The sequence below is a fragment of the Chiloscyllium punctatum genome, chromosome 44, assembly GCF_047496795.1.
Source record: "Chiloscyllium punctatum isolate Juve2018m chromosome 44, sChiPun1.3, whole genome shotgun sequence".
NCBI classification, from domain to species: domain Eukaryota; kingdom Metazoa; phylum Chordata; class Chondrichthyes; order Orectolobiformes; family Hemiscylliidae; genus Chiloscyllium; species Chiloscyllium punctatum.
In genome coordinates, this window is record NC_092782.1 from 37,133,420 (window position 1) to 37,161,034 (window position 27,615).

Below are 27,615 nucleotides of genomic sequence, written 5' to 3' on the forward strand. Positions count from 1 at the left end.
GTCAGGGGTGGTGTCGATTGTAAGTGCAGAAGATGGACTGTTCCACGTACCTTGCGAAAACAGGCAGGCATAGCTGGGTCTCATGCAGGTGTCCATGGCTACCCCTTTGGTTCGGAGGAAGTGGGAGGATTGGAAGGTGAGGTCCAGTTCACCCAGGCGGATGAGGATGTCGGTGGAAGGATACTGGTTGGGACGGCATGAGAGGAAGAAACGGAGGGGTTGGAGACCTTCGTGTGAGGACCATTTCAGTAAGGCAGATGAGGGTATCGGTGGAAGGGTGCTGGTTGGATGGTGTGAGAGGAATGAGAACATTCTAATTTGGCTTCCATAGTCTCCTTTGGCTTTCCTTCACTGTCAAAATATCTTTTGAGCATGTTCACATGACACACTCTGTGAGATTTCTTTCTGTCTAGAATCCTTATCAAATAATTTACCTAACTCAATTTCCTTTCGACTTGATAAGGTCCACTATACCTTGATTTTCAAGGTTCACCTATCACTAGAAATAACACTCACATATTGTCTTTGATAGCGAAATTGCAAGTTGTTGATTTCTTGTCTGCTTCCTGTTTCATTGTATGTTGTGACTCTTTTAAATGCTGTCTAGTCAACTCCCCCGTTCTATTTAATCATTCCCAAAAATTTGACACATAGTCCAAATATGTGGTCTCTGAATTATGCCTTACCAATTTCTCCTTATTAAATTTTAGCGGTCCTCTCACTTCATGTCCAAGTACTAATTCAAATGGACTGAATTTGGTTAATTCATTTGGGGCATCCCTGATTGCAAAAAGTACAAACAGAATTCCCTTATTCCAATTATCTGGATAATCTTGACTATAAGCCCTCAACATGGTCTTTAATATCTGATGCCACTTTCTAGCACTCCCTGTGACTCTGGATGGTATGCAGCAGATTTGAATTTATTATTCTTAAGCTGTCCATAACTTCCTTGAATAATTTTGATGTGAAGTTTGACCCTTGATCTGATTGTACTCTGTGGGTAGTCTGTATCTAATGAAAAAATTGAGTAACTCCCCTCCAACCCTTATGGCTGTGATATTGCGTAATGGAATGGCCTCTGCAAAATCTAGTGGATGCATCCATTATTGTTAACAAATACTGATTACCAGTTTTTGTTTTTGGTAGGGGACCTACACTATTAATTAAGACTCTTGTAAAAGATTTCTCAAATCTTTTACAACAGGTAAAAGAGGAATAGGTATTAAAAGTGCAGATTTTATTACTGCCTGTGGTTTTCCAATTACCTGACATGTATAACGTGTCTAGCAAAACTCAACTACATACTTGTGCAGTGCAGGACAGTAAAAATGTTTTTGTATTTTAGCTTGAGTTTTTCTCGCCCCCTAAATGCCCCCCTACTGGTAGTTAATGCACCACCCACATCACCCCCATTTTGTATCCCACTGGCAATATGACTTGATGAACTTCTGCCCATTTCTCATCTGCCTGAATATGTGATTATCTCTATTTCCTCATTAAGGCATGAATTTTAAAATTGTAGCATTCAGGGATACATTTGGATTCTTTTTCTGTGTATGCCTTTTGATACAATGGCTTTAAATTTTCATCTTTTTGCTGTAACTCAGTTAATTTATCTGAGCTAAAGATGTTTGCTTTGTCATCTGTCTGCTCCTGGTTTGTGTCAACCATTTGATCAAACGAGGTGTCTGCTAATTCCCCTTCAACTCACTTATTTGTACTCTTTGATTTCCTGTTTCAATTGGCAACCTTGTGACCTCATTAACACATAACTGGGAAAAATCACAGGGTATGTGTCCTGCAATAGTTCAATTGCCTGAGTTTCCACTGGCTTTTCAACCACAGTAGGCAGCACACCTACCTATGAACCAGCTATGCTGTAGCAAGGACAGATTATATTCCTGGAGCTAAGAGTTTGTCCAGTACCCGTACCATGACTTCTCCACTCTTCACTGGATACTCTAACCGGACTATATATAATTGTGCAGTTCTTGTCTCACCATGAATTCCTATTACTCGTACCTTTTCTAGCAACAGTCCTTCAGAAGCACATACCTACTCATCTTTCAACATCAAAGATTGAGAAAATCCTGTGTGTCTTAATAATATAACCTCTTTACCTGCTGCTCCTAGCCTATGCGAATAAACTGTACCTTCGCATGTATATGGTTTAAGAAAATCTGACACGTTCTCTTGAACCAAACTCCAACCAGGTTGTACATTCTGGTGCAGCTTTTTAGCCCCCAGTGTGCTTTCTGTTACCACTCCAACAAAATTCACTGGGTTATCCTGATTTCCTATATCTGGCTTCCCTGTGCTTTTCCTAACCCACCAGCACTGTGATTTCATTAGGCCTATTTTATTGCAGTGAAAACACTGGAGCTTTTTAACTTTTCTTTCCCCTTCAAGGGTTTTCTTTTTAACCATGTGGTAAGTTATCTTTATGATCTTCACCAAGATCAACCTTTCCCTTACCATATGAGGATTTCTCTTTTCCCCAATTTCTGTCCCTCACAGATTGAAATTGATTTTGAAAGCCAAACTTTGATTTACGGATCAACTCATAATCATCAGCAGTTTCAGCTGCTAATCTTGCCATTTTAACTCTTCTCTTTCACCTGAGTTCTCACTACCTCAGGAAGTGAATTTTTGAACTCCTCCAAAATAATTGCCTCTTAAAAGCGTCATAAGTTTGCTCTACTTTTAATGCCCTTACCTACTTATCAAAATTAATTTGTTTGATCCTTTCAAATTCAGTGTAGGTTTGATCAGGGTCCCTCCTTAGAATCCTGAAACGCTGTCTGTAGGCTTCTGGCACAAGCTCATATGCACTTAAAATGGCTTTCTTCACCTCCTCATATGCCTCTGATACCTCCTCTGATAGTGATGCAAATACCTCACTAGTTCTGCCTACAAGTTTTGTTTGGATCAACAAGACTTACATGGTCACTGGCCACTGCATTTGTTTAGCCACCTTTTCAAATAAGATGAAAAAAGCTTCCACATCTTTCTCATCAAAATTAGGCCATGAGCGAATATATTTAAACAGATCCTTATCAGGCCATTGGCAACCACGTGTTTGCTCACCTTCACCCTCTTCCTCACTTAGCTTACCTTCAGCCTTCATTTCAATCTTTTCAGCTGATTTTCCTAAGTGGGAGAAAGTGAGGACTACAGACGTCAAGAAATGTAGTGTTGGAAAAGCACAGCCGATCAGGTAGCATCCGAGGAGCAAGAGATTCGATGTTTGGAGCATAAGCATTCCTGATGAAGTGCATATGCTTGAAATGTCGACTCTCCTGCTCCTCGGATGCTGCTTGACTGGTGTGCTTTTCCAGCACCACACTTTTTCCTGTCTAAGTGCCAATTTCTGAAGTGCAACCTCCTCCTCTTTCTTCCTTTCCTCTCTCTTCTTTTCTCTCTTCTCTCTCTCTTTCCTCTGCTTTTAATTGTAATTCAAACCGTTTCATTTCTGTTGCCTTTTCCTTATCTTTTGCCTCTAACTCAAGCAGTTTCATTTAGAATTGAATTTTAGCCATCTCCAAAGATTCTGATGGCACTTCCAGCAAATTTAGATGCTGAGCTATCGGTATAATTATCTCTTCTTTTCTCACAAATAAGGCAGCTCCAACTCCAGTTTGTCTGCTTAACCAACAGCTTGGCCTTATTCACCTGTGGCAAAACCCCCAAAGTCACTTCTTCCACCCCCAGAAAACTCTTGGTGACTAAAAGAGCCATTGCTATCCCAAGCACTGTTTAACTGAATTCAACACCTGAAACGAACAGGCTGGGGCTGTTTTCCCAGGAGCGTCGGACGCTGAGGGGGAATCTTATAGAGGTTTACAAAATTATGAGGGGCATGGATAGGGTAAATAGGCAAAGTCTTTTCCCTGGGATCGGGGAGTCCAGAACTAGAGGGCATAGGTTTAGGGTGAGAGGGGTAAGATATAAAAGAGACCTACGGGGCAACTTTTTCACACAGAGGGTGCTAAGTGTATGGAATGAGCTGCCAGAAGAAGTGGTGGAGGCTGGTACAATTGCAACATTAAAGAGGCATTTGGATGGGTATATGAATAGGAAGGGTTTGGAGGGATATGGGCCGGGTGCTGGCAGGTGGGACTAGATTGGGTTGGGATATCTGGCTGGCATGAAGGGTCTGTATCCATGCAGTACATCTCTATGACTCTATCACTCACTGTCTTCATATCCAGCAATCTTAATCCCAAATTGGAACTAAGAACAAATCCCGGATGAGCCTTCAATCTGTTATGGACCAGGCCAGATCCCCTCAAAACATTTCAAGAAGGTAGCCCAGATCCTAACTTTGCTGGTTGTTTTAAGCAGGTGTACAGCGGATATTTCAGGAGTGATGCAGCTGGCCCAACCACTTAGTTTTAAACAAAACAGAATTTATTTGCAAGATTACCAAATGAAACACAAGCAAAAGAGAACAGAATATAGAATAACTTAACCTATCTGAAAACCCCATAGACTAACCAACTTAATGATGCAGTTCCAAATACTTACAACAATCACGATTCACATCCTTTGGAAAAAAGTTAAAATCAAACAAAAGGTCTTAACAAGAGAGATCTCCAAGAGAGAGCGAGGGAGAGAGAGGATCAGCATGGTTCTGCTTCGTTGGGTCCACACCTTCACAATTGACTGCTTGCTAAAACCAAACCAAGCTAAAACCAAACTAAACCCAAACCAGATAAAAGCTGAGGTGGGAGAATTGGTCACTCCCTTTTCATTGTACATGTGTTTTTTAAACTTAAAAGCTTCTTCAAGTAGACCAACCCCATACATTTCGGAACTTGTGTCTTTACAACTTCCTGAAGAAAAAAAAATAACAACATAACCTTGTTAAATGAGCAGCATCATCATTAAGGACTTCCTTAACCAGCAATGTTACCACACCGCCCTTTCCTTTCCATCTGTCTTTGCTGAGAATTTAATGTCTCTGGATGTTGAGTTCCCATTATTGGTCATCCTGGAGCCAAGTCTCTGTGATCCCAATTGCATGAGATCCATTAATAATTGTCTGCCCAGTTAATTCATCCACCTTATTAGAAATGCTCCTCACATTGAGTTACAATGCATTTAGGCTCATTATTTTGTCATCTACTGTTCTTTTAGAATTATGATGTAATGTGGCCCTTTTTGATTTTTGTCTTTGGTTTCTCTGTCTTCCACTTTCACTTTTCCGCTTACCACCTTTTTCTTTCTCTGGCCCCACTTTATTTCTCTCTGACCTCCTGCATTAATTCCCACCCCCCACCCCCCAAAGTTACAAATCACACAACACCAGGTTATAGTCCAATAGGTTTATTTGGAAGCACTAGCCTTTGGAACGCTGCTTCTTCTTCAGGTGGTTGTGGAGCAGGACCATAAGACACAGAATTTATAGCAAAAGATTACAGTGTCATGCAAGTAAAATGATATATATAACAAACCTAGATTGTTAAATATATCATTTTATTTGCATGACACTGATCTTTTGCTATAAATTCTATATCTTATAATCCTGCTTCATAACCAGCTGAAGAAGGAGCTGTGTTCCAAAAGCTAGTGCTTCCAGATAAACCTATTGGATTATAACCTGTTATGAAATTTTTAACTTTGATTTGGAGGGTGATGACCACAGGGGACCCATGTACTGTCTTCCCACTGTTCCTCTGCCTGTGGTCACCCATTCCGTATCCTCTTCATTAAGTTTTATTTGCAGTCTGAGCAACTTACTGAACATGCTATCCACAATTTCCTCAGCCTCATGAAGGCTCCAAAGTGAATCCAACCACAGCTACAGACTGTCACACAGTCAGACAGGAGGTGCAGCTGGACACACTTCTTGCACATGAAGGAGTCAGGGACATCAGAAGGGTCACTGAATTCCCACATCACACAGAAGGAGCATGGTATGGATCTTGGATCTCCTGCCGTGATCTAACTCTTAGGTCAACTTAACAGCGACAAAGCCAAGAAACAACAAGAGAAAAGAAAAACTACTTACCAGTTACCGGCCACTCACTCACCTGCTGGCTGTGATGTCACAGTTCAGTTTCCTTCTACTTCTCCTTTGCCTTTGTGCCTTCAGAAGCTGCAATTGTTTGTTCCTCAATCCCTTTCACAGATATTGAGAGTGAGCTGACTTCTCCCAGAATCCAGTGCAGTCACTTTGCAATAGCACCCACTGTTTAGGGTTGATTAGTTGAGCTTTAAATAAACCCAAATGCAATCTCCAAATGCAGTTTTCAGACATGATACAATCTGTTTGTATTTTGGTTTAAAAATAGTGTGCAATGGAATACGTTTCCTTGAAAATGGAGTTGCAGATAGACAGGATAATTAAGAAGGTGTTTATATGCTTACCTTTATTGGCCAATGCATTGAGTAAGGGAGTTGGGAGATCATGTTGCGGCTGCACAGGACATTGGTTAAGCCACTTTTGGAGTATTACATGCAATTCTGGTCTCCCTGATATCGGAAGGATGTTGTAAAACTTCAAACGATTCAGAAAAGATTTAGAAGAATGTTGCCAGGATTGGAGGGTTTGAACTTCAGGGAGAGGCTGAATTGACTGGGACTGTTTTCCCTGGAGCATCAAAGGCTAATGGATGACCTTATAGAGATTTGTAGAGTCGTGAGGGGCATGCTTAGGGTAAATAAACAAGGTCTTTGTCTAGGTTTGGGGAATCTAAAACCAGATTTAAATAGGTTTACATTGAGAGGGGAAAAATTTAAATGGGACCAAAGGGACAACTTTTTCATGCAGATGGTGGTGTGTGCATAGAATGAACTGCTAGAGGAAGTGGTGGAGGCTGGCACAAATACAACTCTTAAAAATTATCTGGATGGGTATACGAATAGGGAAGATTTAGAGGGATATGGGCTAAATGCTGGCAAATGGGACTAGATAAATTTAGGATATCTGGTCAGCATGGATGAGTTGGACTGAAGGGTCTGTTTCAATGATGTACAGCTCTATGACTCTATATGGTAAAATATTATGATAGAAAGGAGAAGATAGCTTGCCCACAGAAGGAATGTCAGCAGCAAAATGAAAAGTAGGTTGGGTAACTAACTCAACATCTTGTAAGTCAATATTTTGTCACCTGACCACACAATCATTATGCATTTCACTCAGATTGAAGTGCTGGATTGTCATTCTTCCATGCTCACTATAGATGAAGTTCCATCTTCTGGAGGTGCCAACCACTGTGATTGACTGGCAGCTCCAACAATAGAGCACTACCAGAGCTCATTTATTGACACTAACCGGATGGCAGGTGGGCCCATGAAGGAGGCCAAATAGACCTCAGAGTGAAGTAACTCAACTTGGTATGAAGAGGCTGGAGTGGTGTATTTTGAAGCACAGCTTGAGAGATACTATATTCTTAATAGGGGTCCTGATGTGCAAATGAGACACTTCAAAAGTTGTGCCTCCTCTTCCTTACCACCATTACTTTTGCCTGGCTGCCCCTGTCAACTCTAATAGCATGGGTAGGATAAAATTGGTGTTAATATTGTTAACAAGCCCAGTTGAACTCTATTTATTTGCATATAATAACTGTGCTGCTGTTTTTGGTACCTGTTCATTCTCTGTATTTTGGGGGTGAACTTGTAGTTGGGAAAGTGATATGCTTGAACTGTTATAGGTGCCCCCTACTGGCCTAGCGGAGTACTTAAAATTCAAGCCATACTGTGGAATGTAGCTTTGAATTTCATAGGCTACCATTGCTATATATCTTATCCAAATGATTATTTGATAATAAGTGAATCGAGGTTGTAGAACATTTCAGGAGTTAAAATTAAATCAGGAATAAAATGTTTCTAAAAATAAAATTTATTGTGTAAGTCCACCCCCCAACAGATTCTTAATAGCACCCTATTAATCTTGAATCTTGAAAAATGTTTTGTGGAATCTGTGATTAGTCACAAATGGATAAGTTATCCTTTGAAATTGGAAAGTGGTCATATTTTCCTGTCAATATCAACCTGTGCTAGTTATTCATACAAATCTTGCTTAAGCATTTGACTCAGTTGTACAAGTATCTAGTAAATAATCTAAGGGGTGCCAACAGTTTTGTTTTAACAATGAGTACCTCGTCCAGTTCGTGACATAGTCAGTTTGTATTTCCAACAATTGTGAAAAATTAACAAATGCATGTTAAAACCAATGGTTGTTCTTGGAATTTTTAGAAATAAAAATGAGCATGGTTTGTCATTGAGCTTGGATGCAATGAAGACTCTAAATGTTGAAGGGCACGACCACAGCTTTCAGTTTGATGCAAGGTCAAAAACCTGAAACATTAATCATTATCCCTCCAGAAATGCTGTCAGGATTGTTGATTTTTTTTTCCAGCATTTTCTGTTTTTATTTCAGATTTCCAGTGTTTTTCTTTTGTACCATAACTTCCAGTACAATACTAAAACACTTGGTTTTCTGATCATTAGCCTGATCAATTACCAACCAAACACTTCATTGTTATGGACATGTCGCAATAGCTTCTCATTCTCAATAAAAAAAAACATCTGTGGCATTGGATATGGTTATTATTATGGGCAATGGTTTCTAACTACTAAATTTGACTTTTGTTCCTTTGTTCTGATCTCGTTATGACAATGCTGGTCAAATTGGATATGTTTTAGAATCTGATTTGATAGACTATAATTATATACACATTAAACATAGAGAAACAACCATATTCAATGAAAAGGGAATAAAACCAAAGTTCAAATTAGGAGATATTAGAAGGTGTAACCAGAATTTTGGGCAAAAATAATTTTTAAGCATTAATCTAGAGAGATTTTACATATTGGTTGTGAGGATTGCAGTATATATGCATTGAGGAACAGAGTGAATTCATATATTTCAATAGCAATATACTCATACATCTTTTATAAGAATGTTCACTGGACCCAGAATGTTCGGTCTGCTTTCCCTCCACAGATGTTGCCAGACCTGCTGAGTTTTTCCAGCAATTTCTGTTTGTGTTTCCTATTAGGTTTGTTAGTGATTGTTTATATTTATGCCTGCTAGTTCTCATTTCCCATCCATGAAAAAAATCTATATCTATAGCATTAAGCACTTCCATAATTATAAAGACCCCAGTCAGTTTGACTCAATCTGATATCTCTTTTCTGGAGTAAAGAACCCTAGGTTGTTCAACCTGTTACCAACAGGTGAGAAGTGGTGAACATACATTCACCTTTTCAGTTTTCTTAGTTGGTTGCAATAGTTTTAAGTTCCTTTCAACAGAAGGCTATACCTTCAATTAAAACATTGTTAACTATCTTTACTATAAATAATGATTCAACCACACAATGTTCTTGTTGCGAGAAAGAACATCTTATTTGCTAACCCAGAGGAAATTAATAAAAACACAATGTCAAGCATATGGCATTTGTGCAGTCACTGGGGCATGCACCCAAAATTCAGAGGGGTTAGCATCTAGTACAGATGAAGATAAAATAATTTATAGTTTAAAATCCTTTTGGTGTCCTTGAGGCATAAAGTTTTAACCTGAAACTAAAGTTGGTTATTTCATTTCTTAGGGGTCATCAGCAGACAAATGTTGCAGTTATCTTTTAAGTTCTTGTTCCTTTGCTGTTTCCTTTTAGTAGTGCTGTCATAACGGTATTGTAAAGTGAAAGATGGGTAATTGTACCCTGGCTAACCTTAATCAGTTTGCAGTAATCCTTTTTAACTCAGGCACATTACAGAGTCAGATAGATAAAGGGGATGAGAGTCAGGGAAGGTCCAATACAATTTTATTGAAAACTTCATCAGGTAGAAACAATATATATCAGACTCTATTATTGTACTTTAATTAAACACTATAAAACTCTATCAATTGCTTCACAAGACTCTTCAATAAACAGCCTTAAATCTCTAAGTTAATTGTTTCAAATCTACACTAGCTATCTACTTCTGAGACAAGCTCCTGAGGATTCATTACACCCTATTCATTGGTCCAAAAACTATATTTGAACTGCTTGCCTGAAACATCTGGTAATACCTATATAATAAACCTCATACAAGCATTTCCTTGATCTTTGAAGGTTGGCTGATTTTTCAGGATCTGCAGTCATCAATTTCTGTTTCCCCTGCATCTATGACTGGTTCTGGTCTTCAGATCAAAGTGGTCTTCTGGATCTGAACCATCTGATGGTATGAGATACAAGTTACTCAGGATGCTGTGCAGCTCATCTGCCAGTTGCATGTGGAAACTGGAAACACCACTGAAGAAGGTGCAAAAGTAGAACTGGAGCTTCAGTTAGCCCTTTTTAATACCCCTCTTCACACCTTTTTCAAAGATTCTGTGGCCTGTGTCTGATACTAGTATCGGGTAGGAGCAAGAAGGTCCAAAGAGTGGAATACTTTCCATATTTGAAGTTTGCAGAGTATGATTTTGAGCTTTCAAATGTTAAGTGCTGTCCTTGTCATGCTGTACCTCTCACCTTCTATTGAGTTGGGTCCCATCAATTCTGCATAGCATTCTTCTAACAAAGCAGGTTCAATAGCGGTGTAATGGTTCATTCTGAAACAACGTGGCTTTTAGTATCTGGCCAGGCAATTTCAAGCCTTTCTGCTTTTAGCAGAAAGTTGATTGCCCAAGACTGGCTGCATGAATGCTATCTATTTCAGTTCTGCAGTTTGCAAATTCAGAGTCTGACTAAGTTTAAACTTGGCTTCGACATTTTGAGTTTTTATCCATTCTCATGAAAAGATGTCAGTATTTCTGTAACAATCCTGGAGGTCATGTGTCTGCTGACTACACAATCATTTCTTTTGAGAGAGAAAGAGTTTTCTCAGCATGTGTTCAGTTCTACATTTTTGATTCCATGTCTTCCTATGTATCAACGAGTTCCTTGAAATTTAAGTAGGTTGTATGTTCTGTTTCCGCAATGGCCATTGTCTCCAGGTCTGATCATTGTTGCTAATGTTTAATTTCCAACGTGATGATTCTCATAATGATGTAAATCAAATAGGAAATGAGGACTTTATTATGCTTACCATGAGGCCTGATTGACTAATTTCATTGCACTTCAGCTCAGATTGTCTTTAATCTAATCCATATTGGTTTCATGAAATTTGATCGAAGTATGTGGGTCAGATTATTCCTGTAGTTATTTCAGTCAGTGTTTTAATTTCTTTGTAAAAAGCTTTCCATCCACAAAAGTCCCCCAGGTATTAAATCAACTAATGGAATTCAAAGATCAGTAGTCTGTATCTTGTATCACGGTAACAAACATTTCCTAAGACACTTAACCTCTCCATTCTGGTGGCATTCTAGTAAACCTTCTTAGAATTAGAATTAGATTTTATTGTCACGTATACTCAAGTACCGAGATATAGGAGTACAGTGAAAACTGTACAGTGTTGCCATTCTGAGTGCCACCTAGGTACAAAGTAGAAAAATAAAGAAATAAAGTTAGAAGTTCAACATTGCAGTCCTCCTTAAGTGCTTAACCATGCTGGGCTCATACTCCCCACAAGAGTTCAATCTCCTCCACATTGGGCTCGATCTCCCCATGCCCAATGCCTCCGCAGTTGCTCGAAGATATCAGGCCAGGGGCTCGCTCTTGCCAGTGCTGGCTTGTTTTCTCAGTCTCCCCATGCTCTCTCACTGATCCCTATGTTGGTTCAATCTCTCTACAGAAGGTAAGTGGATTAAAGTAAGAACAAAACTGCTGTGAAGAAAAAAAATAGTAAAAGTGGATGGAGCTGATGAGCTCTGGGCAGGAGCTTGCATGCTGTGCTGCTACTCCGCCACCATCTTGGATCAAATTTTTGAATATCATTCCATTATCTCTATATTCTTCCTTTGTAATATGGAGATCAGAACTATACACATTACTTCGAGTGTGTCTGATCAAGATTTTTTTAAAAAGCTTTCTTTTCGCAAATGTTGACTGATCATTTATACATTTCCATCATTTCCAGTCATTATTTGTTACTCAAATACTTTTTTAAAAATTCATATAATTACTCTGTATAGAAGTTTAGAAGAACAGTTCAAATGTTGCATAAAAGTAGAATATGCTATTTGACATGAGGGGTAATAATACATTCAAATGGGATCTGAATTGACAGCAGAACACATATTGGGAATGATGTTGGGAAGGAGAGTGCTTTTGGCCCAGATGAAAGCACCCATTCCTCTATTCTTCAGTCACCCTCCCATGAACCCTATGTCAATTCTCCTGCACCCGCCACCAATTTCTCACCTATGCTAGAGTCTCTTTGCAGTTCGAAGCCTTGTGTGGTTGTAGTAGTAGCAGCAATCCCTGTCTCTTAGGTGGAACAAAAACAGAAGGTGCTGGAGAAACTTAACAGATCTAACAGCATCTATAAAGGAAAAAAAAGTGTTCCTTTGTCAGAACACTGAACTCAAAATTTTAACTTTCTCTTGTTCTCTCCACAGATACTGCCAGACCCCTGAGTTTCTCCATAACCTTTTGCATTTGTTTCAGAATTCTAGCATTTGCAGCTTTTTAATTTTTATTCTAGTGTCCTAGGTGTTGCTGCTGAGTACAACAGAGTTGTTCTGACCTCAGATTGACCAACCGCTCTCAGCGGGCGGGACTTCCATCCCGTGAATCCTTGGGATGAGTAGGAAGGGAAACAGTTAAGATTCTGAATGGTGATTAGAGAGTTAGGCAGGAATTTAAAAAGGAGATCCTCAAGAGTAGTAATATCTGGAATACTCCCGGTGCTACAAGCTAGTGAGGACAGGAATAGGAGAATAGAGCAGATGAAAGCATGGCTGAGGAGTTGGTGTATGGGAGAAGGATTCACATTTCTGGATCATTGGAATCTCTTTTGGGCTAGATGTGACCTGTACAAGAAGGACGGATTGCACCTAAATTGGAAGGGGACTAATATACTGTCAGGGAAATTTGCTAGAGTTGCTCTGGAGGATTTAAACTAGTAAGGTGGAATGGGGAGGTGGGACCCAGGGAGAAAGTGGGGAAAGAGATCAATCTGAGACTAGTACAGTTGAGAACAGAAGAGAGTCAAGCAGGCTAGGACTAATAAGTAGGACTAATAAGTTAAACTGCATTTATTTCAATGCAAGGTGCCTAACAGGGAAGGCAGATGAACTCAGGGCATGGTTAGGAACATGGGACTGGGATATCATAGCAATTACAGAAACATGATAGCAATTACAGAAACATGGCTAAGGGATGGACACAACTGGCAACTTAACATTCCATGATACAAATACTGCAGGAAGGACAGAAAGGGAGGCAAGAGAGAAGAGGGAGTGGCATTTTTGATAAGGGATACTATTACAGCTGTACTGAGGGAGGATATTCCTGGAAATACATTCAGGGAAGTTATGTGGGTGGACCTGAGAAATAAGAAAGGGATGATTAACTTATTGGGATTGTATTATAGACCCCCTAGTAGTCAGAGGAAAATTGAGAAACAAACTTGTAAGGAGATCTCAGATATCTGTAAGAATAATAGGGTGGTTATGGTAGGGGACTTTAACTTTCCAAACATAGACTGGGACTGCCATAGTGTTAAGGGTTTAGATGGAGAGAAATTTGTTAAATGTGTACAAAAACATTTTCTGATTCAGTATGTGGATGTACCTACTAGAGAAGGTGCAAAACTTGACCTACTCTTGGGAAATAAGGCAGGGCAGGTGACTGAGGTGTCACTGGGGGAGCACTTTGAGGCCAGCGACCATAATTCCATTAGATTTTAAAGGATAGACCAGATCTAAAAGTTGAAGTTCTAAATTGGAGAAAAGCCAATTTTGATGGTATTAGGCAAAAACTTTCAAAAGCTGATTGGGGGCAGATGTTCGCAGGTAAAGAGAAAGCTGGAAAATGCAAAGCCTTCAGGAATGAGATAATGAGAATCCAGAGAAAGTATATTCCTGTTAGGGTGAAAGGAAAGGCAGGTAGGTATAAGGAATGCTGGGTGACTAAAGAAATTGAGGGTTTGGTTAAGAAAAAGAAGGAAGCATATGTAAGGTATAGACAGAATAGATCGAGTGAATCCTCAGAAGAGTTTAAAGGAAGTAGGAGTATACTTAAGAGGGAAATCAGGAGGGCAAAAAGGGGACATGAGATAGCTTTGGCTAATTGAATTAAGGAGAATTCAAAGAGTTTTTACAAATACATTAACGACAGAAGGGTAACTAGGGAGAGAATAGGGACCCTCAAAGATCAGCTAGGCAGCCTTTGTGTGGACCCACAGAAAATGGGGGAGATACTAAACGAGTATTTTGCATCAGTATTTACTGTGGAAAAGGATTTGGAAGATATAGAATGTAGGGAAATAGATGGTGACACCTTACAAAATGTCCATATTACAGAGGAGGAAGTGCTGGATGTCTTGAAACACATAAAGGTGGATGAATCTCCAGGACCTGATCAGGTGTACCCTAGAACACTGTGGGAAGCTAGAGAAGTGATTGCTGGGCCTCTTGCTTAGATATTTGTATCATCGATACCCCACAGGTGAGGTACCGGAAGACTGGAAGTTGACTAACGTGGTGCCACTGTTTAAGAAGTATGGTAAGGACAAGCCAGTGAACTATAGACCAGTGAGCCTGACGTTGGTGATGCGCAAGTTATTGGAGGGAATCCTGAGGTAAAGATGTACATATATTTGGAAAAGCAAGAACTGATTAGGCATAGTCATCATGGCTTTGTGCGTGAGAATTTATGTCTCACAAACTTGATTGAGTGTTTTGAAGAAGTAACATAGAGGAATGATGAGGGCAGAACGGTGGACGTGATCTATATGGACTTCAGTAAGGCGTTCAACAAGGTTCCCCATGGGAGACTGGTTAGCAAGGTTAGATCTCACGGGATACAAGGAGAACTCGCCATTTGGATACAGAACTGGCTCAAAGGTAGAAGACAGAGGGTGGTGGTGGAGGCCTGTGACCAGTGGAGTGCCACAAGGATTGGTGCTGGGTCTTCTACTTTTTGTCATTTACATAAATGATTTGCTTGTGAGCATTACAGGTACAGTTAGTAAGTTTGCAGACGACATCAAAATTAGAGGTGTAGTGGACAGCGAAGACGGTTACCTCAGATTACAACAGAATCTTGACCAGATGGGCCAATGGGCTGAGAAATGGCAGATGGAGTTTAATTCAGAAAAATGCAAGGTACTGCATTTTGGGAAAGCAAATCTTAGCAGGACTTATACACTTAATGGTAAGGTCCTAAGGAGTGTTGCTGAACAAAGAGACCTTGGAATGCAGGTTCATAGCTCCTTGAAAGTGGAGTCGCAGGTAGATAGGATAGTGAGAAAGACATTTGGTATGCTTTCTTTTATTGGTCAGAGTATTGAGTACAGGAGTTGGGAGGTCATGTGGCGCTGTACAAGACATTGGTTAGGCCACTGTTGGAATATTGAGTGCAATTCTGGTCTCCTTCCTATCGGAAGGAAGTTGTGAAACTTGAAAGGGTTCAGAAAAGATTTACAAGGATGTTGCCAGAGTTGGAGGATTTGAGCTATAGGGAGAGGCTGAACAGGCTGGGGCTGTTTTCCTTGGAGGGTCAGAGGCAGAGGGGTGACCTCATAGAGGTTTACAAATTTATGAGAGGCCAGGATAGGATAAATAGACAAAGTCTTTTGCCTGGGGTCGGGGAGTCCAGAACTAGAGGGCATAGGTTTAGGGTGAGGGGGAAATATATAAAAGAGACCTAAGGGGAAACTTTTTCACATAGAGGGTGGTATGTGTATGGAATGAGCTGCCAGAGGAAGTAGTGGAGGCTGGCACAATTGCAACATTTTAAGAGGCATTTGGATGGGTATATGAATAAGAAGGGTTTGGAGGGATATGGGCTTGGTGCTGGCAGGTGGGACTAGATTGGGTTGGGATATCTGGTCGGCATGGATGGGTTGGACCGAAGGGTCTCTTTCCATGCTGTACATCTCTATGACTCTTATGACTCTATCTAGACTTGAAACGTGAACTAATACCAGATTATAGTCCAACAGGTCTATTTGAAATCACAAGCTTTTGAAGTGCTGTCCCTTTTTCAGGTGCATTCAGGTACATAACTTTTTGGCAGAGACATCTGAAAAAAAAATTGTATAATTTTGGATTGCTTGATATTTGGTTAGACCTTCCGTTGTGACTCTAATAGCTATCAGGTTATTCCAGCCGTTTGGTTTGTCTCCAGCATCACACTATTTTAATTTTTTTGTAATTATCTCTGCCTCAGTTAATTGGATAATAGTTTATTGCCTTCACCTATTCAGCTGTTGATACTTAACTCACACCGTCTGACACTTTCGACCACCTGCAGAGACTGATTATTCAGGGGATAGTGAGGACTGCAGATGTTGGAGAGTCAGAGTCGATAAAGTGTGGCATTGGAAAAAGCACAGCAGGTCACGCAGCATCCAAAGGAACAAGTGAGTCAACATTTCGGGCAGGACCCTTCATTAGGACTGATGAAGGGTCCTGCCTGAAACGTCGACTCTACTGCTTCTCGGATGCTGCCTGACCTGCTGTGCTTTTTCCAGAGACTACTCCAGTCTATCGACACTCCAGTCACACCATTTGTATGATCTTTTCATTTCTCTGCCCATTGATCTCTCTGCCTGTAAATTCTGTGCCTGTATGCTTTTCTCCACTTCACCTGATAAAGGGGCAGTGCAACAAAAGCTTGTGATAGCTAATCAACTTGTTGGACTATAACCTGGTGTTGTGTAGCTTCTGATTTTGCACATGGATACTGTCTGACCAGCTGTGATCTCCAGCATTTGATGTTTTCAGTAATGATTCCAGCATCTGCAGTAAATTGCTCCTACCTCTAAATTAGTGTTACTTGTGCTTCCACTAGTAATCTTCTTCAAGCAAGGCGTCTTTACCTGTGGGATAAATATTTAAGTACAGTCGGTTCTGCTATAATGCACATTTTTCAAAGCGAATTGGCAATAACATAATTGAAGAACTTAGACTATTATTTGGAGAACATGATCTTTCCTTATGTGTATTGGCTATAATGTGATTTTGGTCCCATTGATTTAAATGGTGCTGCTATTACGCAATTTTCTTATAACACAGGGTTGCATGGGAACGGAACTACCCCATTATATAAGAACAGACTGTATTAAAAATTAAATTGTAACTCAATAAGTTGATTACTGGTAAAGTTGAGCTCCCATATCCTGTACACAGGTTTGAGATAAAAAAGTTGAGAGGCAAGCCAGCCACCTCTTTCATTACTGCTAGAGTATAAACTGAATTGCATTGTTTCACAATCCAGAAGTTAACTTTCATGACTTCACAATGGAACTGAATCGTTTCAGTTATGGTACTCATAAGATTAGATTGTATAAATTCTGGAACAATATTAATCGCTATCATCAAGATGTTAGTGCTGTTACTATTTCTTCCATAGAGATGTGATACTAAATAATCTCACCCATTCAAATAATCTTTGACACCTTTAAGGGTGGCTTTCTTGAAATAGACTCTGCTTCAATTGCTTTTTCATTGGATCTATTACATTAGTTTAGTGTGTTCTTTAGTTCTTCATTTGCTGTGTACATTAAATAGCATCTGTATCATTGTCATTAAGAGTTTAAAAATGTGGATCAAGACTAACTTCAGGATGTTTAATGTCTCATTGTGACCACTAAGAAAATAAATTTCATCAATGACCAAGGAAATAACACATATTTATCCTAGCAAACCTATCTTCTTACATATCTGAAATGCATTATTAGTTACTAGTATATAGACTTAAACTATATCTCCTTTAAATTGAAACATGCACAAATATGATGGACAGGACAGACATGATGAACAGTTTTCCAGGAATATCGTGGATGGAAAATATACAGGCTAAGAGAATAAAGTCTGTGCATCACAAAGTGAAATGAGGTGAATTACTTTAGTTCTTTTCCAGTTTTTGACGGTGAAATCATGTTGTCAACCATGATAATCCATAATTTATAAGCCAATCAGTTGAATCTAGCTCTTGACAGGAGCTAGAAGTTTTTCTTTTTTTTCAGAGTTTTGAGTGTTGCTTCTTTTCCTGAAATAGTTGGCAACATTAAGGATGACCTGTGTGGGAGAAGCCATTTGCTTGGTAACCAATCAGAAGTGGGTGATTTGCACAAGGGTGTGGGAACTTGCCGAGCAGTTGAATCATGGAGTTAGGCATGTAAGGGCTATGTAAATTACTCTATAAGTAGGTATTATTAGTTGTAAAAACATCTATCATGTTTTATAAATTAACCAGCAGAGCCAATCTTTGAAGCTATGACATAGGCAATGAGGTAACTGCTAGCAAATCAAATTGCAAATAAAAAGATCCAGATGAGTCCAACCTGCAGAGCAGATAGCAATCAAATGGCCTTTTGGTGCCCCTCTCATTTGACACAAGCCCAATTTTCTCACTCACCCAAGACGGAAGTACTTATTTTCGAGATGTCCCGAGAAATATGCATTCCACTTTGTAGATAGAGACCTGGAGGCCCATGCAGATAGGGTAGCACAAAGAAAAGTAACCACATGGTATGTCAGCAATTCATGACTTCTTTGATGTGCTCAAGCAGACACAGGAGCGACAGGCTGGTTTATCAGGAGCAAAACTGAAATGCTGGAGAAACTCAGCAGGTCTGGCAGAGAAAACAAAGTTAACATTTTGAGTACAGTGATCCTTTTTCAGAATCCCACCGCTACCAGCCCATCCCTTCACTGCTTCGGATTTGGGCGGCACAGTGGCTCAGTGGTTAGCACTACTGCATCACAGTGCCAGGGTCCCATGTTCAATTCTAGCCTTGGGTGACTGTCCGTGTGGAGTTTGCACATTCTCCCTGTGTCTGCGTGGGTTTCCTCTGGGTGCTATGATTTCCTTCCACAGTCCAAAGATGTTCAGATCAGGTGAATTGGTCATGCTAAATTGCCTATAGTGTTAGGTGCATTAGTCAGAGAGAAATGGGTCAGGGTGGGTTACTCTTCAGAGGGTCGGTGTGGACTGGTTGGGCCGAAGGGCCTGTTTCCACACTGTAGGGAATCTAATCTAAAAAATCTGAGTACACAGTTCTTTGTTTTATTTTAGGTTTATCAGGAGTACTTGGCAACTTGATACAAAGCGATTAGGAACCTGCTGAGTCAGGCATCTGAGTGTCAGTCTATCCCCACAGACAGATTTGTGACTGCCATGGAAAGCCAGGGAGTGCACTCTAAGTCTGCAGCATATGCACACCTACCTGCAATTTATTGTTCCAAGTATTGGTGTTCAGCACCAATGAAAAAAAAAAGGGGGGTGGGGGACTTTTGCAGGTGACCCTTCCTCTCAAGGTGACAGGGTAATGCCAATAGGTACAAAGTGAAATATCAAAGAACTGCAGATTCTAGAAGTCAGAAACAAAATGAAAAATTGTTGGAAAATCTCAGCAGGTCAGGCACTGTCTGTGGAGAGAAAGCAGAATTAGTGTTTCGGGTCCAGTGATCCTTCTTCAAAACTGAAATAATTCTTCAGAGATTTTCTTCAAAGCTGAAACAGTTCTGAAGAAGAGTCTGCTTTCTCTCCACAGATGCTGCCAGACCTGCTGAGGTTTTCCAGTAATTTCTGATTTTGGTACCAACAGACACTCAACTGTAAGAGGAACCACAGTCTCTTGCAAACATTTTCTATTGGGACCTTCCAGAGTTGCCTGTGCCTTTCAGCTCAACTGTATCTGTCACCCTCAGGCCTGTGGGAGTTTAAGCAAAGGATGGTGTACCTGCTTCTGGCCAGGAAACTGTTAGTATTTCTGGGCTGTCTAGCTACAAGTGGCTAGGGGGTCACCCAAACAAAACTCCAAGGCCAAAGGGCTCCACTGAAGGGAAGACTACCTGCATCCTAGCTGTAGAGCCTAGGAATGCACTCAGGTGTAGTGGGAGGGAAACAAAGAAGATCTGCTGGTTAGTAGATGACATGAGTGACATATCACCATAAATATGTAATGATAAATATGTTATCACATTTGTAGATATTATTTAAACATGCTATTCAAAGCCACATCACTATTTGGTGACCCTCCCTCCCAGCAATACCCATTCAATGGTTCTATTATCTCTCCCCTTCTTAAATATTGAGAGCCCTACCCTTCAAATTTACAACTCCTTTTGCATCCCAGAATTCTGCCTCCAATTGGCACACTTACGTTCCCCACAGTGGTAGTGGCCTCTCATAAAATCCTCCACCTTTGCCTTTCAGTAGCCAGACCTCCGGGACTGAAATCCCCCATTCCCTTGAGCAACATAGCTGATATCTGTACAGCTCCATGACTGTCTTCCTCCAAATCTCCAACTGATTACAGTGGACTCATAGGACATAGAGGTACAGATTCCCCAGACCCAGACTGCCGTGAGTGGCCAACTGACCATGCTCAAGCACCTGGACTGATATCAGAGGCTGATACTGAGTTACTGTGCAAGCGACTCCTCTGCCTGAAAGGTTTCTTCCTGGACTTGACTGATTACTGCACACCTCAGGCTTTAAGACATGGCAGTTTGCATGAAGTACATGCAGTGTATGTGACATGTTCATGGCTGTTGTAGCACTGTACTATACAGAAACATATCCATCCACTTGACCAATGACTGTGACAATACATTGAGAGTTGCCTATGTCTGTGCAAAAAAGAAAGTCAGAATAAAAGTATGTGCAAGTGAGATGACAGAGCAGCAAAACGCAAGGCAGGGATGATATGAGCATTGATGTAGACAGACTGAGTGAATACTAGGAGACCAAACCATGAGCTGGGTGGCATGTCCTTGTTCACTAAATGTCTGGCAGTAGTATTCCAATGAAAATTGCCAGTGTGCTCCAAAGTATACCATTGATTGAAATGCAGACCCATAATGTAATTTAATTGAGATAGTGCCATGATGATGCAGTGAGGCTTATATTTCATTGCCGGTTGTCATGAATATGGGCTTCATGCAGCCCGTGCCAAGAAGATGTTGGGGCTAGGTGTCCAAGATACAGGTATGTAGCACCAAGTGGTATTGCTTACTGAGGAGGTGAGATCAGGTATAATGAAGGTGGCAATGAGTAAAAATTCTTGTAAATAGACCTGTTGCCGCTCATGAGCGAAAATCTTATTTCAATGTCTAAAACTTGGTTAAAAAATAGGATTTTTTTTAACTTCAACATTAGGAAGGTCTTTGTTGGACACCTTGCCCAATTTTATCAACTTTCTCACCATGGTCCATATTGTTCGGGGCTGGCAAGATTCTGCTCTATGTCTTTTATCACTATTGATGATCAAAATATTTAATCTATGATGTTGTTCTGTTTTACTCAGTGTATTGTCCCAATTGTAGCAAATTTTTGTTGAATTCAAAAATTTATTATTATACTTACCATGGACATTTAAAACAAGACATCATACATGCACACCATAAGATTACAATTGGGAATTATTTCAGGCTCCTTTAAAGCAAAGCTGAACTTTTTTTAGAAAAGTTAATGCTTTGGCTGGAGTAGAAGTCAAGAAGACTCTCAGTCGTCTGCGAGAGCTCCTTTGGTTGATTGGAGGTCATAATTTGACACTGAAGTTGCAACAAATTTGAATTTGAAGCTGCAATAGGTTTTCCTCCAGTGTTCAAGATATAGCTGTTTATTGGCTATATAGTTGTTTGCTGCTGGCTTGATGTCTCTCAGATGGTATTTCATGATGGCATCTGTCCCAGAACAAATACTTTCATTTTTAAAAGCAGCTAACAAAAATAGACACTATAGCAAACAAACATCAATTTTCAAAATAATGGGGTAGGTTAGATCAGTGTCTTTTCACTCTGAGAGATTGAGAGTGTCAATGTCTTTGTGTTTGGAATAAGGAGCCACTGCAATGGTCGAAAAAATCAATTTCATATTTGTTTAATGACACTTTCCTTTCAACATTTCTTTAGTCCACGATGAAGCAGAAAAATTAGTCAGCTGGTATCATACAGGTTAGTTTGTTGAAGATTCATCCTTACCTAAGGGAATTGTGAATTTTATAAGTGTCTGGGAGAACCACCTGCCACCTAGGAGGAGGGGTTCATAGGGCAGGGCCTTGACAGCCAGACAAGAGAAACAGGACCACTATACCCAAAAGCAGAATATAGGGAGCTAGAAAATAAATTAAAACACAAAACCTCAAAGGTAGAAATTTTAGGATTACTCAGGAGTGAGGTCAGAAAAAGGAGTCTAGACTATCTGAATGCATTGTTGGAGGGGTTAAGATTCTTGAGTTGAGGCATTGGGAACTGATATGAGGAAGATGGGATCTGTGCAAGCTAGACAGGTTGAACTTCAATAGACCTGGAACCAATATCATTGCAGGGGCATTCTCTACTGCTATGGGAGAGGATTAAACTAGAGTGGCAAGGGGATGGAAAGTTGAGCAGGAAATTGAGAGAGGGAGGGAAACAAACAAAGATGCAAATAAAAGATTGAAAAGTAAAAACCAAAGCTGAAAGGGTGGGAAAATTAAGGCTAGCAGCAAGGGCCATAATACTGAACAAAGTGTAAAAATGTCACAAAAGATATGCAATATCTGAATGCTTGGAGCATTGCAGTAATGTAGATGAATTAAAAGTGCACATATTTGTAATTGGATATGAAATGATTGTGAATTTAGAGACATAGCTGCAGGATGACTAAAGCTAGGAAGTGAATATCCAAGGATATTCGATCTTCAGGAAAGACATGCAGAAATGAAAACTACATGGTGTGGTTAATTAAATGTGAAATCAGTGCAATAATGAGAAAAGATAATGGTACAGGAAATATAGATGCAGGATCAGTCTGGGGGTGAAGCTAAGAATGAAGTAAAGCAATGAAACTAAGCATTAGTGGAAGTGATTAATAGACTTTGAAACAGGAAAGATAAGGTTTGAGAAAATATTAAGCAGAAATTTGGAACTACATGCAACAAGAGTGCCACAATCATCATAGGTTGTTTTATTCATTCATGGGATGAGGCTGTAACTAGCTAAGCCAGCATTTATTGCACATACTAATTGCTCAGAGGGTAGTTGAGACACAACCACATTGTTGTGGATCTGAAGTCACATGTAGACCAGACCAGGGAATGATGCCAGATTTTTTTCCCAAAAGGACATCTGTGAACCTGATTTTTTTTTTCCTATCAATTGACTTTTAATCCCAGGTTTTTGTTGAATTCAAATTCTACCATCTGCCATGGCAGGATTCTGAACATGGGTCCTCAGAATGTTACCTAGGCCTCTGGATTACCAGCCCAGCAATAATACCAGTAGGCTGTCTCCTTCCCTTAAGTGGCTTTCATCTATGTGTCGACTGGAAAAACCATATTAATAATAATTACATGGCTGGTAAATTCCTAGGGTGTATATAAGATATTTGTTTAGACCAATAAGTTGAGGAAGCAACTAGGGAACATGCTATCCTCGATCTGCATTTGTACAATGGAAAAGGAATTAATGAATAATCTTGTTTTGAGATGTGCTTTCGTGAAAAAGTAATCATCGTATGTTGGAATTCTTCATTCTAATGGAAAATTAAGTAGTTCAATCTGAAATTAGGGTCTTAAATCTAAATTACGAAGGTATGAGGAGTGAGTTGGTTGAAATAGACTGGATATCTTTATTAAGAGGTCTGATGCTGGATAGGCAATGGCTGATCTTTAAGGAACAAAGATATACATTGCAAAAATTATGTTTCTTTTGCACAGAAGAACACATCAGGAGAAGTTGCCCAACTAAGGTTAACAAAGGAATATGGATAATATTAGAACCAAAGAGAAATAACATAAAGTTATGGGAAAAAAAACAAATCTGGAGGCTGTAAGCACTTTAGAAAACAGCAAAGGTGGACCAATTGGTTGATTAAGAGAGGTAAAATAGAGTATGAGAGTAAACCTAAATGGAGTATGAGAGTCCATCTTTATGAACCTTGTAAAAACTTACATGCAATTGTGAAAATAAAATAAAATTCGGCGAAGTCAGATTTAGGCCCTTTACAAGGGGAAATAGAGAACTGATTTTGGAGAACAAGGAGATGGCACAGCAATTGAATAAATACAATAGCATTCAGTGAAGAAGACACAAGTAACTTGCCAGAAATGCTATGGTCTATTCAGAAGAAATTATAGGAGATTAGTATAAGTAAAAGAAAATTAGGGAGAAACTAATGCGACTGAAATATGCTCAGTCCCCAAGGCCTGATAATCACCATCCCAAGTGACTGAAGGTGGTGTCCAGAAATACTGGATGTGTTTTCTTGTCATCTTCCAAAATTCTGTAGATTCTGAAACAGTTTTGGCAACTTGGAAGATGGCAAATGTACCACTACTGTTTAAGAAAGAGAGAAACCCTTAGTGAGAGACAGTTCCCTTAATGAAATGTTCCGGGTGAGACAAGTTCACCTGCCTCTCCTCCAACCTAGTTTACTGTATCCGATGCTCCCGATGTGATCTTCTCTACATTGGGAAGACCAAATGTAAACTAAGGGAATGTTTTGCTGAGCATCTCAGCCGGGCCTGCAGGGGCCAACCTAGGCAGTTTACAGCCCAGAGAACTCAACATTGAGTTCTTCAATTTCAAGTTGCCTCCCCTCCCATCCCCCAACTACCTTCCCAGCCACTCCCCCTCCCTTCCATTCCTATCATCCACCCTTCCTTCCAGCCAAGCGGATTCATTCCTCCCATTGACCGACTAGGTCATACCCTTTACCTGTTTACCTGTGTTCACCTATCCCCACCTCACCATCCTCCACGCCCCCCCCATCACCCACTTTATCTGCAGCTTCCCTTACACCCACTCCTAGTCCTGAAGAAGAGTTACAACTGAAACATTGACTTCTCCACCTTCTGATGCTGCCTGGCTTCTTGTGTTCTTCCAGCCTCCTGCTTGTCTACCCTGGCTCTGTGAGGTGGCAGTGTTAATCACTGTACCACTGTGCTACCCAGAGGATACATTTGGATTTTTAAAGATCTTTTAATACAGTCCAACCTAAGGAGTTCATATGCAAAATCAAAGCACATGGAATTGGTGCTAATATGGTGGCATGAATGAACTATTAGTTATGTACAGGAGAAAGAATGTGCGAATATATTAATCTTTTTCAGAGTAGAAGGTGGTGACAACAGGGGTACGATGGTAAAAATCACACAACACCAGGTTATAGTCCAACAGGTTTAATTGGAAGCACACTAGCTTTCGGAGCGACGCTCCTTCATCAGGTGATGAAGGAGCGTCTCTCCAAAAGCTAGTGTGCTTCCAATTAAACCTGTTGGACTATAACCTGGTGTGTGATTTTTAACTTTGTACACCCCAGTCCAACACTGGCATCTCCAAATCATGAGGTACGATGGAGATTTGAGTTTGTGACCCAACTATTCCAAATATATCAAAGACTTGGATAAAGGAAATCAAGTATAATCCTCTAATTTTGCTAACAATACAAGATAAGATTTGATCATAAGTGGTGAGGAGGATGTATAAAGACTTTGAAGCAATTTAGATAAGTTCAGTGAATGGAACAAGTGTATGACGGATAAGTGTGAAGTTTTTCACTTCATTAGTTAGGATAAAACAATACAGCAATTTTGAAATAATGATTGATTTGGAAATGTTAACTTACGAATGTCTCACTGTCCTCTTATATTGGTCATTGAAAGTAGGTTTGGAAGACAAATAGTATGTTGGCATTCATTGCATGAGGGTTTGAATACAGAAGCAACAAATTCTTAATGCAGTGATATAGCTTCTTGGGTGAGACTACATCTGGAGTATTATGCACAGTTTTGGTCTCCCTATCCAAGAAAATAAATACTTGCAACAGAAGGAGTGCAGCATAGATTGATTCCTGATATGGCATGATACCAGATGAAGAGAAATTAGGTCAACTGAGCCTGCATTCACTGCAATTAGAAGAATGAAAGAGGTTTTCAATGGAACATATAAAATTCTGACAGGGTTGTAGAAACTGGATGAAGGATGACGTTTCCCCTGGCTAGAACATAGAGTAAGAAGATTCACAGTCTCAGGTTATGTGGGATGCTATTTCAAAGATGAGAAATTTCTTAATTGAAAGAGTGGCAAAGCTGTGGAATTGTCAGCCATGAACAATTGCAGAGGCCAAATTGCTGAATATATGTACTGAAGAAATAGATTTCTTGAGACTCTTAGGGACAAGCATTATAGGGAGAGAGTGAGAATATAGATTCAGCCTGTGGCTCAGAGTGGCTCTGTCACCTCTCAAAAAAATGCAGCTGTTATGACATGGCCAGCATAAAGAAAGCAAGCATTCTGGAGAATGATGAGTAAAAGCTCTTTGATGTAGTCCTCAGGTGTCGTTGCTTAAAGTTGCATTCTTGGATAATTAGGCATGGGCAAAGACATCAATCAGAAGGTCAAGCATGATGAGGGGTGGCACATTGGAAGGCTGGGTATGTGGAGCGATCTGAAATCAGGGAGTGGAGATGCCGCACCAAAGTGGCATCAGTCGGGTCAGATAAACTATGTTAAACCAGTCTTATGAAGCTCAACAAAGTTACAGGCCCAATTAAAATTATTAACAGTAATGTGAAATAACATTAAACAGGGACTTTAAATGGGGACTTATTGTATTATATTGCATTAATAGCAATGTTTGTTTATGGCTTTATTTTGCTACAGATCTCAGCTTTGATCATTATCTAATGTATAACTTAGGCCTACACAGCTAATCGCCTACTTTAACATAAAATGTTCATTACAAATAAATGAAAATGCAAAACCTATGTGTTTGTGCTGAATTTTTTATCCATTCAATTCATTGACAACTTGTTTGATGAATTAAAATAACACTGGACTGAATATTTGTGAAAATGCTGATTTGTTGATGAACCACCAGTGAAGACCAGTTAAAGTAGACAGTGTAATTTTAGATGTTAATGTGCTGCCTCCATTGAAACACACTAAGGTTTGATGGACACATTATGTTAGAATCTACTGCTGTGTCCCATTATAATCCAGCAAAATTTCTACGTTAATTCAGGCACAGATCACAGTATCTTTACAGATTTGAGAATACTCAGAACATTTTAGACTAGCTGGAGCACTGAAACCAATTTACACGACAACAGATGAAAGAAACAATTTTAGAACTAGTGCCAGACATACTGTGCATTGGCAGTTCCAGTGATAGGACCATTAATCTCACAGTATTCTTGATTTTACTATACATTTGGGAGTTTTAAAGTTGTTTGCAGATCCCTGATTCTCTGCCTTTCATTAAGATGTATTTTAACTGGAGGACATTGTATTACATGTTTATGTAAATAGCTGTCACAACTTCCAATATTTGTGTTAGTTGATTTATTTTTTAAAGCTAGCTTATAACCAGTTGATTACTTAATTAAGAAAAAAATACCCCCATTTGGGCTTCTGATTACTATAGTGATAATAAATTTAAAATATTTGCCCAGATTTCTTGATGGCTAGATAGTCATTGCTGCTACATAGATGGGGATAGAACATTGGAACCCTTAGCAATCTCCTACAAAGCAGACTCTGAGTGAATTGCCGCAAAATTGAAGATACCGATGGGCAATTACATCTGTATTGGAACTCTACAAAGTTTGCATTTAAATCAGAAAATCTGGAGCAT

At 39.8% G+C, this 27,615-nt stretch overlaps 1 protein-coding gene across 15 annotated transcripts in view; it reads left to right on the forward strand.

Moving 5' to 3' along the window:
- Positions 1-27,615, forward strand: part of magi2a (membrane associated guanylate kinase, WW and PDZ domain containing 2a) — a 685,460-nt gene that overhangs the window by 87,965 nt on the left and 569,880 nt on the right. The window lies entirely within an intron of this gene.